The sequence below is a fragment of the Desmodus rotundus genome, chromosome 4 (genome assembly GCF_022682495.2).
Source record: "Desmodus rotundus isolate HL8 chromosome 4, HLdesRot8A.1, whole genome shotgun sequence".
In the NCBI taxonomy this organism is placed as follows: Eukaryota; Metazoa; Chordata; class Mammalia; order Chiroptera; family Phyllostomidae; genus Desmodus; species Desmodus rotundus.
Window position 1 is genome coordinate 39,297,248 of NC_071390.1, and position 9,918 is coordinate 39,307,165.

A 9,918-nucleotide genomic window follows, 5' to 3' on the forward strand; every position below is an offset into this window, starting at 1 on the left:
ATGAGAAGGCCCTCTTCCAAGGTAAGACTCGTGTTGGTAGCACTCTGGGAGCTCGGCATGAACCATTAGGGATGGGGTTAGAGAATTTTTAACATTTTTCATCTCATGGCATACATAAACTAATTACTATAATTCTGAAGCACACCAAAAAGTATTTTTTCCAATTTGACAAAAAATTAGTTATAATTTTGATTCAGTCACACTGGACAGCTATTGTTGTGTTAGACATTGTCATTTTTTTATTTGATAATTTAAGGGAAAAGAGGTCAGTGCCCCTGATGAAACAATCAAGTATTGCATGCTTTAAAAATTCTTGCTCACCCTGGTTGAATATGGCTGGGTTAGAGTGGTTATATTAGTCTGCTTGGGCTGTTATAGCAAAATGCCACAGCCTGGGTGGCTTTAACAACAAAAATGATTTTCTCACAGTTCTGGAGCTTGGAAGTCCAAGATCAAGGTGCTGGCAGATTCAGTTTCTGGTGAGAGTTTTCTTCTATGGCCTCACCTGGAGGAAGAGGGTGGGGAGTGAGCAAAGAGAGGGAGAGACAAAGACAGAGGACAGGATCTCTAACTCTCTGGTGTCTTTTCTTATGAGGATCAAGGCCCCACCCTGACCCTCCTCGCAGACTTTACCTCCAAATACAGTCATTTTGGGAGACATTTTGAAAGGAGTTCATATTTGGTACAGATTTCTTTACAGGTGCACACCTCTTAAAGCATTTTAGTTTTGTTTTGTTGGCAGTCATTATCCATGGCAAGTTGAAGGTGTAAGCACTTCTCACTATAAAATGTAGCTGTAAAATGTAAAGGGCATAAATGTCATGTGGCTGGATGGCCCAGTACCCTGTCTGAACCAAGCCCTTTCCATGGAGGCCGATTCACACTGCTCCATTTGTGGGAGGGTATGATCTCCGCACTGAAATTCCTTCATCAAACCATCCCCCACTTTTATCTCAGAACCTAGACTTGTTTTCCTGGGAACACGCTGTCTCTCTTGTTCTCTGACCTGGGTGAGGCCTGTGTGACCAAAATGGCCTAGATTAGAAGCTTGCTGCTTTGGTCCCATAGCTGGATTTCGTAGCAGCCAACACAACCAGCACAATCTTGGGCCTTAAAAAGAAACCCCAATTGATAATTGATGAATTTAATTGTTCTCCCTTTTCTCTTACTTCATAGACAAATCAACAATAATTTCATTTTTATTGACTAAATACGGTGCCACCTGCTTTCCACAGGCAGCCATCAGAAATCAGAAGAAAAGCAGTGGACAGAAGATATGACCAGGCTGTTGCAGTGGACCTGTGGACACCCTTCCTGTACTCACCTGGGTTCACCTGTGGGAGACCCTTTATCACATTCCAACAGCTTTTCATTCACAGATGCAAGAGGGCATCTGTGTCCCTCCTGCCTTCTGCCTGAGGTTCTCTCTGGTACCACTGGTTACAACCTTCAGTCAACGGAGGGTGAGAACAGATGGGTAAATGCCCAGCTTCCAACACTCCAGTGGAAGAGTCTGAGACAGGTCAGGCACACAGCTTCCCAGAGTCTTCAGAAGGTCTGGGCTCCAGTGGTAACCACATTCTAACATATACTTACTGACTTTTTTCCCTTCTTTGTCTCATCCTCCACATGGTGTCATTTGTGTTTCTAGGAATCACTTCTCAAATAAATAATCTGCACCCACATATCTGTCTCAGCATCTTTTTGGGAACTCAGACTAAGATAGCCATTTATTGTGGTCAGCAAATGCCCAGTATGTGTGCCAGCTTCCCTGTGCCAGTGCTCTTGACACACCTGCATGTGGCATCTTCCCTTTGAATTTGGAAGCATCTTCTACTCTGGGAGTTGACTGGTATTGGCAGGTGGAATGAAAACCACTTTCCATTCCAGCCATAAAGAATAAATGCTATGTAAGCAGTAGTCAGGAAACACTTTAGGAGGTTGAGGCAGGAGACTTAGTGGGCTGGAGAGAGGAGAACATCTTCACAGTGGTAAAACCAGGACAAGACCTTGAAGTATAGTTGCGCCTCTCGTGTAGCTTCCTGGGGGAGAGTGAGCAACGGTGTGCAGAAGAGGATGTACCAAGTACATTCAGAGAGCACAGGAGTGATAGCTGATTTTATATTCACTCTGGCAGATGAATTATGTTGAAAGATCATGAGAATTTTTCCCTTGTAACAAAAACAAGTGTAGATTTTAGTTTCTGGACCTCCTTGACTCTGGTGACTTTGACCTTCACCCAAAGTCATCCATCCATCAATCCTGCATCAAACGTTAAAACTGTCCCCTCCATAATCTTGAACTCCGAACTTTGGTTTTCTTCTTTTCTTCTCTGTGCTCTCTCCTCCAAAGCTAACATCTCCCTCTACCTACTCCCATAACAATGGGCATAAATTATGAAGATGATTCAGAAATTTCTGCCAATCCTTCTTTTCAGTCACCAGATGGATACTTCCAATCAGCTGCCTTGGCCTAAAAGTCAACATGCCCGAAGTCAAACTCATCTTCACCCACAAAATAAGCTGGCTTTCTGCTTTCCTAGTTCTCTGAACAGCAAGCACCAGCATTCTTCTGTCAACCACCTTCTCAAAACCCTAGAGGGAAGAAAAGAAACTAATCTAAACAGGGTGCCAGGCACCACGCTGGGTATTTTCACACCTTGCCTCATTTAATCCTCATAATAGGCAAGGACTCAGACAAAATTGTCTCCATTTTTAAATGAGGAAACAGAGGCTTAGAGGGGTTAAAGAATTTGCCTGAAGTTAGAAAGTAGAGCTAAAAGTAGCTTTAAAAATAGAACTGGGATTTAAACTCGGGTGTATTTGACTCCAAAGTTTGTGCTCCCTTCACCTCTAACTATCTCTTGCATCTACCTTTCCCACCCATTTCCCCCCTTTGCTACTCCTGTCTAAAGTCATACCCAATGGGGGAGGTTCTAACAAATCTCCTTTCTTATAACAGCTAAAGGGTGCAGCTGTGCACAATATAGCAAAAGGTGCTTGCTAAGGGGGAAATGGTCTACCACATGGTCTCTGGCCTCAGAGGAATTCACACTTTAGCATAGGAAATGGGAAAGAGGTGGTGGGAGTAAGGTGTGAGAAAAGGGTGGGAGGTAGAGAGAGGGGAGGAGAGGAATTGGGTGTAGGCTATAGAAGGAAGCTGCCAGTCTCATGGTTTGCCATGGAAACCTTTTGTCTGCTTTGCCCTGGCCCACTCTCCTCACCCGCCCCTGCTACCTACACAGGCACAATGTGAGCAACCACGATTGTAGAATGTGATGCTCCTCCCCTGACACGAGCCTAAATGCAAAACCAAGCAGCCTAAAGAAGCATTTCTAGGGGGTGAGTGTTTGTAAACGTTGATTGTACTTCTTTTCAGTGTTACTAACTCACACTGTTCAGCTCTTAATAATGGGCCAGACTCTGCTAAGCACTTTCTAGACATTACACTAATTAATCATCACAACAATCACAATGCATTCTGCAGACAGGAAGTTAGGCTCACAGAAACGTACCTGGAGTCCTAGGGCTGAGATGTGCAGAGCCAGGTCTGAGAGGCTGGCTCTGGAGTCCCCTACAACTCACCACTATACTAAACTGCCAACCACTACATCCTTTAAAAAAGGTTTCTTGTTACTAAAGTAGCATGCTCATACTAAGTGTGTGTGTGTGTGTGTGTTCATCCCAAATATAAACAAAAGAGAAGAAAATGGAAAATGCTGTTATACTACCCTCCAGAAATGATGACTGTTAACATGTTAGCCTATGTGCTCTAGGACTTCTCTGTGCCCATATATACAATTCTTCTAGAATAAAAGTGGGATTATATAGTGTGTGCAGTTTTGTGACTTTTGTTCATGAAGCAACATATTATGCATTTCTTTATCATAAGATAGTCTTCTATGACAAAAGAGGCTGAGCAAGTCCCCTTTATTCTTTGAATGCATGTGCAATAACTTATTTAGCCAAGTCTTTATAGTTAGACATGTAGGGGTTTGTTTTTGTTTTGTTTTTTGGCTTTTCACTCTTGTATATAATTCTGTGATAAACATTTAGGTGCTTGAAGATTTCGAAATGGGCTCCTCACAACCACCAAATCCTTTGCCATGTTGCAGCTGGAGGGATCATGGCCTTGGCACATGATGTTTCATCTGCCTGGAGCGCCCCTCCTCACTCTCCATTTAATAGCTAACTCATACTGTCACTCAGGTCTCAGCTAAAATGCAGCTTCTTCCAGGAAGCCTTCCTAGACTGCTCAGACTAGATTAGGCCCCTTGGTTGTTTGTACTCATAGACCCTACACAGTTCCTTCATTGTATTTAACATATCTGTGAATAATCGGTCCCATAATTCTTGTGCTAATGGCGCTTTTCCCTCTTAGACTATTAGTTTCATGGTGGCAGCACTGTGACTCCATTTTCTATTGTGTTATCCCGAGAGACTGGCAAGGCCACACAGGAGGCACTTAATAGTTGTTTCCCAATACATAAATGAATGAATCTTTGTGGACATCCTTAAATATTTTGTAAGTGAAGCTAAAATATGGATCAAAAAACACACATATTTAAGACTTTTCATATATTATTCAAGTGTCCTTCAGCAAAGTAATAATGATTCATTTTCATTACCATCACTAGTGTGTAGAGGGCAGAGCTCCCTTCTGCATGTTTTCAGCCAAACCATTACGTGCTTTTTAAAGGGCAGTTTGTAAAACAATTGGCCAAATTGTATCAATCAGTATTGGAGTTCCCCACCCCCCAAATCAAGCTGTATGTAGACAGAACAGTAAATTACTGTTTTACAAGATGGACTCTGGGTCCACAGAGCAGATCTTTCTGCTTTTGTGTTTATCATTACTCTGTGACATTGGTTCTACTCTCGGATCCTAGGTTTCCTAATTATCACAGCAACGACTCCCCTTTGCTGGGGATCTACGGCACTAACGCGCCATGATCGCGCTTTCCCTGCATTCTCTCCTGTAGTCCATGCACAGCCCTGATGAGGCCAATATCATGATTACTCTCAGCCACAGGCAAGTAACTGAGGCACAGTTAGGCGACTTGCCTGAGGTCACACAGCTACCCAGTCACGGAGCCGATGCTGGAGCACACTCAGACAGGACCCTAGAGCCTGGGCTCTGCCCTACAGCTGCCACTGTCAGCCAACAGCCCTGCCTTCTCAGCTCCCACTTGCAAGCTGCCTTGAGCTAAAAAAAGAAAATCCTGCCTTCAACACCATTTCAAAATCATTCTTCTAGAGATAGGTAATTTAACTACCTACTGTACGCCATAGCTTACATCAACATTTTCAGTATTTTTATGTCAGTGTTATTATTATTGCCATTTTGCAGATAATACACCAAGGTTCATGTAAATTAGGCAATTTGTCCACACAGCTAAGAAGCGGTAGAGCCAAAATTGGACTCTATAAGCTAAAACTATTTTCCACTTTCCCCAGCTCACTCCCAGCTATTACACATTACTTATTTAACAATTTGTTACCAAAGACTTTTATGAATCAAATTTGTCTACTGGAAAACGTACTTGAATAGGAGATAGAAGATTCTACTTTCAATGTTGCCACTAACTAACTTTGTGATCTCGGGCCCAGAGAAATTATGAACTCCGAGGTCCTTTCCAATTCTAAATCCGGCAATTCTATGCAGCATTTTGGGCAGCAGAACAAACATAAACTTTGACATCAGAAAGATCTGTTTGGAACTACTATAAAGGACACATGGACAAATCCAAGGGGGAGGGTGGAGGTGGGGGAGGGAGGTGGGTTCAGCTGGGGTGGGGTGGAGGGATGGGGAGAAAAGGCATACAACTGTAATTGAATAACAATAAAAATTAAAAAAAAAAAAGATCTGTTTTCAAAATGTGACTTGGCACTTTCTACCCGATGGGTCTTGGTCATGACGAACTTTCCAAACTTGAATTTCCTCATCATTAAAATCAGGATACTATCTTCCTTGCTCTATTGTTATGAAAATTAGAGCTAACATACCCAGCAATCAACAAAAGAGAGGGAGGCTGGTGCTGGTCCTGTCTGTGCTGGGGGTATGACAGTGACTTCCTCCCATTGCCACGTCGGCCCCAGACTCACTGTAGGACTCTCGCTGCACACACCTTCATCTCTGAGTAACACCTAAACGTGGCTCACACCCCTGACTTTCCTGTGACTATGATACGAGCTATTCCATTTTTCTTCAGGTGACCCTCACTAGTACAGAAAGTCTGAAAGCGTACAGTCAGAGTTGCATAACTGTGAGTCTGACCTATAAAGGAAGCCACTCTTCTCTTCCTCCAAAGTTTTTTTTTGTCAACTTGAGGCATTCCCCTTGTGGGCGTGTGATCTCCCCAACGGCAGCAATAGCTCAGGCAGCCACAACCACAGCCCTCAGCTGCTGCAAGGGAGCAAGTGAGTGCAGAACACCTGGCCTCCGGAGGCCCAGAGCTCTGGAGGAGTTCCATCTGGTGGCTGTCATAGAAAAGGCTGGCCAAGCTCAGAGGCCTCTGGGCTTGCTCAGAGTAAGGAATGCATAGGATTTGGCTGTCCCTCCCCGTGGCAAAACTGACTCTAGGAGAACCTCTAGTCCAATCCCTAAAGCCCAGGACCCCAAAGATGCCAGGAGAGCCAAGCCACTGAGATGACCTCTGCTCATTCAAAACATGCCCTTGTTTGTGGTCCAGGTAGGAAAGCAAAGTGTTACATCAGTGCAAGGTCATGTCACAGGCACAGGAGACCATTGCAAAAACAGGACCAGCACCACAGAAATGGCCTCTCTTCTGCCTGGTTGTCCCTAGTCCTGCTCGCACTTCGATATTGCCAGGAAAGAAAACCACACAAATGATGTGGGCAAACACATTATGATAGCTAATCCTTACATCCAGTTCCCTGTGCACGTGCTGGGCACGTCTAAGCACTTCACAGTCTCCCAAACTCCTAAAGGTATATGACATCATTAACTCACTTCACACATTAGCAACATGGGAAAATAACTTGCCTAAGGTGACCCAGCAAATAAGTGGCATAGACAGGGTTTAAACCCACATAGCAATGTGGCTTCAGACACCAAGCTCTAAGCCAGTATTTTCTGCAAAAGGAAAATTACGAAGGACTGATCAACCTATGAAAAGGTGGTTAACCTCACTTGGGACCAGGGAGAAGGTATGGGAAATGGACATGCTCAAATACCCTTACAGTAAACATTGGCCTGTTAGACAGGTGGTTGGTCAGTGTCTATCAAAAGTAAACTGAATTCCCCTTGACCCGGGATCTCACTTCCAGTCGTCTATACTACTGGAATACTCGAAAACGTTTACGTGCAAGGGTGCTCACACATAGCATTGTCTGTGCAAGATCCTCTAGCCATCTTTCTCCGTGACTCATAGTAAAACACCTGCACTTGTTAGGCATGCCAGAACCATTTGCAGGAATATACAAATGACAAATATTCATTTAGAGAACTAGTGATGTGCTTGTCCAAGTACTTCAATATTGTCACTAATTAAGTAGTGCGAGTGTGTCCTGACCCAAGTTCTACAAAACTAAAAGCTATCAAAGAGGCTCTTCTCTTCCCCGCTCTGTGTGCCAGGAGGCTGGCCACTAGCTAGTGTGTTGTTATGGCTCTCCTGCTCTGGGGCTTCTGATGGGGCTCAGCCATTGGCGACATCAGTGGATCAGAGAGTGAGAGTAAGAGATTGGAGTATTTTTTCCCTTTTCTTCCCCGTCTGCATCCCCTCGCTCCATACCAGGTGGTAGTTTCCTCAGTGGCTGAAATTCCTTGCAGCCTCAGCTCAGCCCCAACTCTCTCTAAATGGCCCCTCTTTCCTGGTTATGACTCACCCTGGGTTTGGTGACACCTTTCCTTCCCCTTCAGGTCTAGAGGAGGGGACAGTTTCCACTGTTGCTAGTCTCTGGCTGCGTCACCATCTCAGTTGCTTCCACTCACGTGCCCTCGCCTCTGGAAATAGGCTTTCCAGTAAGCAGGCTTTGATGGAAATCCTTGAGTGTACCACCCGTTTTTGCTAGGACCCTAGGTGATTCAACCTCAGATTTTCATCTTGTGCGCAAGTGTTGAACATCTACTGTGTTCTGGTGTCAACCTGGTACCGGAGTCACCAGCATGAGGAAGTCAGTCCCTTCCATCTGCTGACTAGGTTCAGTAGCTACAGGATAGTTTTTCCCACGGGTCTATATGGAATCTTTCCCTCAAAATTTGGTCAGAGCATGGCTCTTTTCTAGGTGAAAATGAAGTAAGATGGTGTACATTCTATTAAATTAGTTCTTGTTCAGGTATCAGTATCAGAGAAATCTGAATCCAGTTGACATTTATGTCTCGGTCCTGGCCACGTAGCTCAGTTGTGTAGAGCATTGTCCTGATACACCAAGGTCGTAGGTTTGATCCCTGGTCAGGGCACATACAACAATCAACCAAGGAATGCATAAATAAGTGGAACAACAAATGTATGTCTCTCTCTCTCTCAAATCAATAAATAAAAATTTTTAATAAACACATCTATGTCTCCAGAAAGCTCCTAAGGACTTTATCCAACAGGGCAAATGTGGTGAGTTCAAGAAGGCCAAGGGGGTGCTAAGTGCAAGTAAAGCTGCTTTCTACTCAAAGTCCCCATTTCAGAAAAGGGCACCATCAACCACCTACTTCCAAAGCCAGAGCCCTGGCATCTCCAGCTCCATCTCTCTAAACCTCTCTCTGATTCGTGCTCTCCTGCCATCCTCCTATCTACTGCCTTGGTCCAGGTCCTTACCTTTTCTTGTCTGACTTGCAGTTGCCGTGGGCAGTGTATTGTGTCCTCATCTCTGAATTCCCAGCCTCCCACAGCGTCTGGCATACCATGGGTCCTCAATAAAGTTGATTTCATGAATAAAATCCTGCCACAGGAGCCTCCCACTTTTCTTCCCCCACCAGTCTATCTTCTCTCCTCCCCATGAGATCTTTCTAAGTCAGAGATGTGTGTACATTGTTACTTAAATTCCTTCAATGGTTCCACTGTGGCTCTTAGCCAGGAGTCACCAAACTTTCCCTGTAAAGAAAGAGCAGATACTTTAGGTTTTGTGAGCCATGGGGTCTGTTGCAACTCTTCACCTCTGCTGTTGCGGATTGAAAGCAGTTGTACGTGATACATAATGAATGAGCTGGGTCGCACTCTGATAAAACTTGACTTACAAAAACAAGTGGTAGACTCGATTGAGTTCATGGGCTGCAGGCGGCCAGCCTGGCTCTGAGCAAGTGCATCCAAGCTACTCGGCATGGCGTACAGCAGGCTGTTCATGACCTGGCTTTGTTTAGCTTTATCTCCTGACACTCCAACTTCACACTTCACTCACCATCAGTGCCACACTTCTTCAACTCCCTCACATGTGCTATGCACTGTCAAGTATCTGTGGCTTTGCATTCGCTGCTCTCCCCTTCTAGAACCCCCATCTTCACCTATATGCCCATGAAACATTAATCCTTCAAAACTCTCAGACCAACACCTTCCCCATGGATCCTCCCCATCCCTGCTCCAGGGAGTAACTGCACCCTCCCCTTGTCATCTTTGCACATGCTTCCATTATTTCACTTAACCTGCTATCCTATCATTACTTATCCACGTATCTGTGTCCAGTTAAGGGAGAGGACAATGCCTGGTGCAGAGGTGCTTAAGAAACATTGTTAAATTAAATTGGGACCAAGATACCTTTCAGAAGAGTGATTCTAGGTTTGCCAGAGACAACTCCAGTTTTTTGCCTGTGGCCTTAACATAATTATTAATTAGTTCCACTTTTCACTCTCAGAAGTGACCCCCTGTTGATAATAAATGATACGGTTGCCCGACCTTTCAGCATTCTTTGAACCATATTGCACTGGTAGCTATCTGGTCAGCCTGCCTGTGGGGCCAGCCATAGATGGTGC

General features: G+C 44.5%; 1 pseudogene; it reads right to left on the bottom strand.

Moving 5' to 3' along the window:
* The window catches only part of LOC112305322 (proteasome subunit alpha type-5 pseudogene), a 100,220-nt pseudogene extending 90,946 nt beyond the window's left edge, over window positions 1-9,274 (bottom strand).
* Window positions 9,275-9,918: the final 644 nt, after the last annotated feature.